Genomic DNA, 6407 nt, shown 5'->3' with positions numbered 1-6407 from the left:
GAGTTGGTCAAATGATGATTCGGAGTTTAACCATAGTTTTTTTGTTGCAAATAATTAATCTTCATACAATTTTATGACACCTGTATTTTTTTATTATACTTCAATTTCATCTCATTTTTTTTAAATTAGCCTTCAGAGTTATTTAGACAGCCCCTCACAAAACAAACTTTAACAACCGTTGTTACAAAAATAATAAAGAGGGTAGAATAAAACAAAATTGAAAACTCAAAGTATTTATAACGCCAAACGCAAAATCCACAAAATACAAATCTAATCTCGAACCCTCGAACGCCTCGAACATCCGAACAACTTTGGTAGTGTTTAGTGCTTAGATAAAAATGGGAGTAACCTGTTAATTATAAAAATTTAAGTTTTAATTTCTAGTAGTAAAAAATATAAAAGTAAATTTAATATTGGGGTAATAAAGAATATGTAATCCCACATAAACACGTATTTTTTAACTTAATAAAAATAGAAAAATCTAACGTGATTTTAATGTCTCAACTATTCAGTCAAATGCTCTCAATGCCTCTGTCAACTATTCAGTCAAATGCTGATAGGTGACAAACCAGTGAAATTTGTATTGAATTTTATTTATTATTTATTCCTTAATTGTAACTTCGTTGCATTTCTTTTTGTATTGAGGGAGTACTTTTTAATCACTTCATTTGAATTTTATATTAAAAATAACAAAAATTTACTATGGTTAAACATCGGATTGCAGTTTTGTGAGGACAAACATATATGCGCTTTTCGGATTTTTGAAAATGTTTATAGCTTTTACTAAAACATCTAGTAAAAAACAAAGTTCGGCTATTTTAAAAAGTCTCCATCTTGATCTGCTGAATCTCCAGCTTAAAAAATGGTGCTTTTTATGAAGTCATAGCCAACTATAATTTTCACTTAAAAATACATGTTTATGTCATATGTCAAAAATGACATATTTTAGAAAAAAAAAACGGAGAACACAGTCTTATTAACGATGTGGTTATTTACAACTTTAATCTGAAAACTTTTTGTCTAAAATACCCTCGAAAATACCGTATGATCGAAAAAAAAACGGCCTCCAGTTGGCTGGGAAATGACGATCGATGACATTTCTCATATAAATTTACATATAAAATGCCAGCGATCTTCATTTCATAGCCATCGTTGGCGCCGTTTTTTCCCGATCATACGGTAGTTTATATTGGAATTAGGGAGCATTTATAAAATGCCAAAATGTTTTATTTTTTTCGAAATATCTAGTAAACCATAAACTTTTTAACAAATCAGAAATAATCAAGCGCATATTTATAACCCCACAAAACTGCAATTATTTCCTCATTTAACAGACTCTCTAGCGCCATTAGTTTCCGAGATATCTGTAAAGAACATCGTAAAAAGCTCACCTTGTATAATTTCTCAAAGAAAATAAAACTATAATTTAATAGTTTAAATCAATATTTTTAATTTTTTAATGAATTTTTAATTTATTCATACAAGTTGAATTTTTATACCATAAATATAATAAGAAATAAATACCAGTAAATGCAGAAAAATACTGTTGATTTGCACTTATGAGATAATGAGCTTTGACAAAAATAGATTCATAATCACAAACGCATACAAGTTTACGTAATTATGCTTAGACTTTTATAAAATCATGGTCGTGGACTAAGTGGGACACAGTAAAGTTAAATAGCTAATTTTTAATGTATCTTATTACTTATTAGATTGAGTATTTATTTATTAATATTACTTCTTCGCTTACTTAACACACAATTATATTATAATAGGGTTAATGTCGTTAAATTCCATTTGTTGATGGTAATTTGTTTATTGATACCTACACTTACGTATTTAAATTAAAATAATAATATTTAATTATATTTATGATCCCTACTGCAAATACTGCAATATTATTAGAATTTTTAATTAATGCTACTTCTTTACCTCTGTTATGCATTTGATAACTTTTTTTGAAGTAAGCATCTCTAAAACAAGCTTGTACAGGGTGGGTCAAATTCGACGCTTTTAAATGGAAACACCCTTTTCTATAGCAGATAGACGAAAACTAATATCGGTGTCTGGAACTCAATTTTCATCAAAAATTTGATGGTGAAAACCGCACATCAATATCTGTTACCGTTTCGGAGTTACGGGGTGTTTTTCAAAAATGTGCATTTTTAACAAATCGCTGTAACTTTTTTGTTATGGAAAATTTTGTATTTCTATAAAAACATTTCCCAAGCACTTTTTTACGTAGAATTTAATGGTTTAAGTATATTTTTTTTAAAATTAATAATTTAAGAGTTATCAACAGAAAAATTGATTTTTTATTTGCGACACCCTCTATATTTTTAAATAACTGAAAAGAATTTAAAATTACCATTCCAAAAATATAGCACACTTGATATTCTGTTATAATCCCCTTTTAAATAGAGAATTTTTAAAAGTTCGCCACTTTTAACTAGTAGGCTTTGGACCCCTTATTAATAATATGCCCTTAATGGAACTCGAAAACATATTTTTCCAGCAAGACGATGCACTGCCTCTGAACGCTGAAGTTATCAGCAAATTTTTGCAGCAAATTTCAAGAATAACTGGATAGCTAACCAAGATCCCAGCCGTTGGCCGTCGAGGCCGCCTGACTTAGTGCCCATGTATCTATTCCTATGGATATATTTGTGGAAGAATAAAGGTTCCTTATTCTTCCGTATAATCTAGACAAGAATTAAAAATACTTAGCAGTTATGAGAGGGTATCTTTCACCCCTACTGAGTTAATGAATTCCACGAGAAATGTTCAAAAACTGCCCCGTCTCTCTGTCCATATCAGAAGACGGTCGATATGCCGAACACCTGTAGCAAAATCTCATGTCTTGGTTTGCTATTTATTTTTATTGTTATTAGATATATTTTAAATGTGTTGATGTTGGTTAAATATATTTTAAATTGTTATAAAATTCTGCATCTCTCGTAGCAAATATTATTTTTGTTTTAATTGATGCTCACAGCTAGATTTTTCTTGCATTACAGTCGGTGCCGTTCAAAGCCTACTTATTTAAAGCGGGCGAATTTTTATATACTCTATATCTCGAAGAGGAATGGAGCAAAATATCAAGGGCGTTATATTTTTGGAAAGGTAATTTTAAATTATTTTCAATAAATTAAAAATATACAGGGTGTCCCTTATAAAAAATCAAATTTTCTGTTGATAATTCTTAAATTATTAATTATAAAAAAATTATACTTAAACCATTAAATTCTACGTAAAAAGGTGCTTCGGAAATGTTTTCATAAAAATACAAAATTTTCCATAGCAAAAAAAGTTACAGCGATTTGTTAAAAATGCATATTTTTGAAAAATACCCCGTAACTCCGAAACGGTAACAGATATCGATATGCGGTTTTCACCATTATGTTTTTGACAAAAATTGAACTCCAGACACCGATATTAGTTTTTGTCTATCTCCTATAGAAAAGGATGTTTCCATTTAAAAGCGTCGAATTTGACCCACCACATCGCCTGATAAAAAAAACTACTTCTAGTTTTCATAAAAATGACGATCAATGATATTGACCATTAATTTAATACACATTATAAATAACACAACACTGGAAATAGTAGAAGAATATCGTATACATTTGGGACAACTAATACACAGCTCGGGATCTCTACTATAGTCTATAAAATGAATAACTTTGAATTTTGACCGTTATTTTTTACCAACATGGCAAATATAAAAACTCTCTGTCAAAAAAGTTACTGATATTCTTTAAATTGAGTGCCTGAACGGATCAGATAGGTAACTTTTTTTACTTTCGTGAAATAGAAAAGGAAAATAATAAAACAAGCGACAGTTCTTCCTCTTCTTACAAAAATCAACACGAAATGTCATAATTGTTAAAAGTAAAATGTCATCAGCTTTTGACATTTCTAAATATCAGACCAATGCCGTCTCTAATAGAACAGCCACGGAGCGAGATTTATGACGTCACGTTAGTTAGATACTACGGATTAATTAATATGTTGTAGAATACATGGAAAACATAATTATTCCTCGTATTTTTGGTTTGTATTTTAAAAATGATATTACACGAAATATACATAATATACAGTTAATAAATACAATATATATACATATTTATATTATATAGTAATAAATACTTTGGAAAGTTAACTATGAACCATACAAATGCAGCAAATGTTTTACAATGTACAAATAATGAATAGGTACATAAGATAATAGGTAAAATGTAAAATATATTTTAAATTTTGGGGTTTTAAAATCGATCTAATTTAACAAAAAACATTCAATATCTAGGTACGCGGAGTGATGTATTATTATTTGTATCAATGTTCGATACAATATATTTGCAAATAATACAATATCATAGAAAAAAGGCGTCAGCGATGGCTATGAATTACAGATCGCTGTCATTTTATATGTAAAATTATTCTAAAATTTTTGATTTTCTTGGGATTTAGGTTCGGAAAAAACGCTGATTAAATTTTCATTTGGGTTTTCATTATTTTTTTTTGGTTAAAAAAAAACGTTTCGGCTAACATTATAACCTTCATTAGTGTTCTGTCATATGAAAAAAATAGTGTCGAATATAATCCAAAAAATTACATATAATAAAAAATGTGACGTCATAAATCTCGCTCCGACGCTGTTCTATTAGAGACGGCATTGTGTTAGCATGGCCGCAAGTTGCTAACCTAATAAAATTAACACTAGAAAAGCCCGCGGGAACTGTCAAATTCATAGTTATTCGTTTCACAAACTATACCAGAAATTAACAGAAGAATTAAGTTAGCATGGAGGGCTTATGAAAGAAACTCAATCATATTCAAATTGCCACTTTATCTAAAGAAGAAAACATTCGACCAATGTGTCCTACCAGTCATGACCTATGCATGCGAAACCTGGAACTTAAAGCGGACATTCTAAGGAAACTACAGGTCGCATAACGCTCAATGGAACGAAATGGAATATCCAAGAGAAACCGTAAAAGAATAGAGTGGATACGACAACAAACTCAGGTAATAGATGTCAAAGTCATCCCTCAAGTGGCAATGGCAGGACACCTGGCACCTGGCAAGAAGGATGGATCACAAAAATTACAGCATACCCACGAGGAATTAAGAGACTTAGAAGAAGACCGAACCTGAGATGGGACCATGATAGTAAGAAACTAGCAGGGATAACTTGGGTCCGCATAGCCAACAATAGACAACAATGGGCCCAACTACAAAGAGAGTATCTAAATATGTAAGGGAGGCTACACCTATAATTGGAAATGGTTGAATAAGAATATTCTTCTTACAGTGTCATACTCTATACAGAGCGTCGGCTACCTCTCGCATGTGCTTGTGATTTGTGTCATCAGTGTTTCACAAGTACACGAGGCCGCCGCATCCGAACGGCACTATTTGGGAGGCTGTGCAAGGCAAATATACCCAAGGTGGTTTGCCATTGCCTTCCTTGAGGTGGCGGCTCACTGGTCACTCTATTTAGATAAAGAAATGTTATTTTAAATAAATAAAGCGACCGTACTGGCTGGGGATCGAACCTAGTGCCTCTCACTCCGCAGATCGACACACTAACGCTAGCTACGGCCGGCGAAAAACCTAATAAAGAAGTAGAAAACCCTACAACATATAGACCAATATGCCTTCTGGATGTGGAAGGAAAACTCTACGAACAGATGATACTTGCAAAACTAAACCAAGAGCTTGACAGGACGGGTAGGCTGTTAATAAACCAATTTGGCTTCAGAAAAGGAAGGCAAACCGTAGACGCTATTATGCAGCTAATGAAAATTGCCAAAGAAGCAGCAGATTATGCCCCACGAAACCAAAAGCTTTGTGGAGTCATCACGTTGGACGTGAGAAATGCCTTTAATAGCGCATCTAGACAATTAATTCTAAACAGACTTATCGGAAAAGAAATTAATATTAATTAATATAATTAATATTAACTTGATTGCCATTATTGCGTCTTACTTAACAGATAGAAGAATAATTATGGAAGCTGAAGGGACCGCAAGAACTATTAGTGTTACTACTGGTGTACCCCAAAGATCAGTCTGAGGGTCAACATTGTCAAATATATTATATGAAAGCCTGCTAAATATAGATCTACCTAGCGGCGTGACGTTAATTGGATTTGCTGATGACGTAGCCTTGGTTGTTGTTGCTGACAATGAAAATCTGTTAATGAATAAAGCTAACACTGCCCTTATTAAAGTTTCTGCCTGGATGAGATGCATAAGAAATTAAAGTTAGCACCGGAAAAAACGGAAGCTCTGCTAATATCCACAAAGAGAAATATCTCTCCCGTAGTTTTCGAAGTAGAGGTTACTAAAGTAAAGCCGAAAGATGCAATCAAATACCTGGAAGTGTGACTGAACTAAAAA

This window comes from Sitophilus oryzae, unplaced genomic scaffold, assembly GCF_002938485.1.
Source record: "Sitophilus oryzae breed Bouriz unplaced genomic scaffold, Soryzae_2.0 scaffold_1716_pilon_pilon, whole genome shotgun sequence".
Taxonomy (NCBI): Eukaryota; Metazoa; Arthropoda; class Insecta; order Coleoptera; family Curculionidae; genus Sitophilus; species Sitophilus oryzae.
This window is presented reverse-complemented; position numbering follows the sequence as displayed.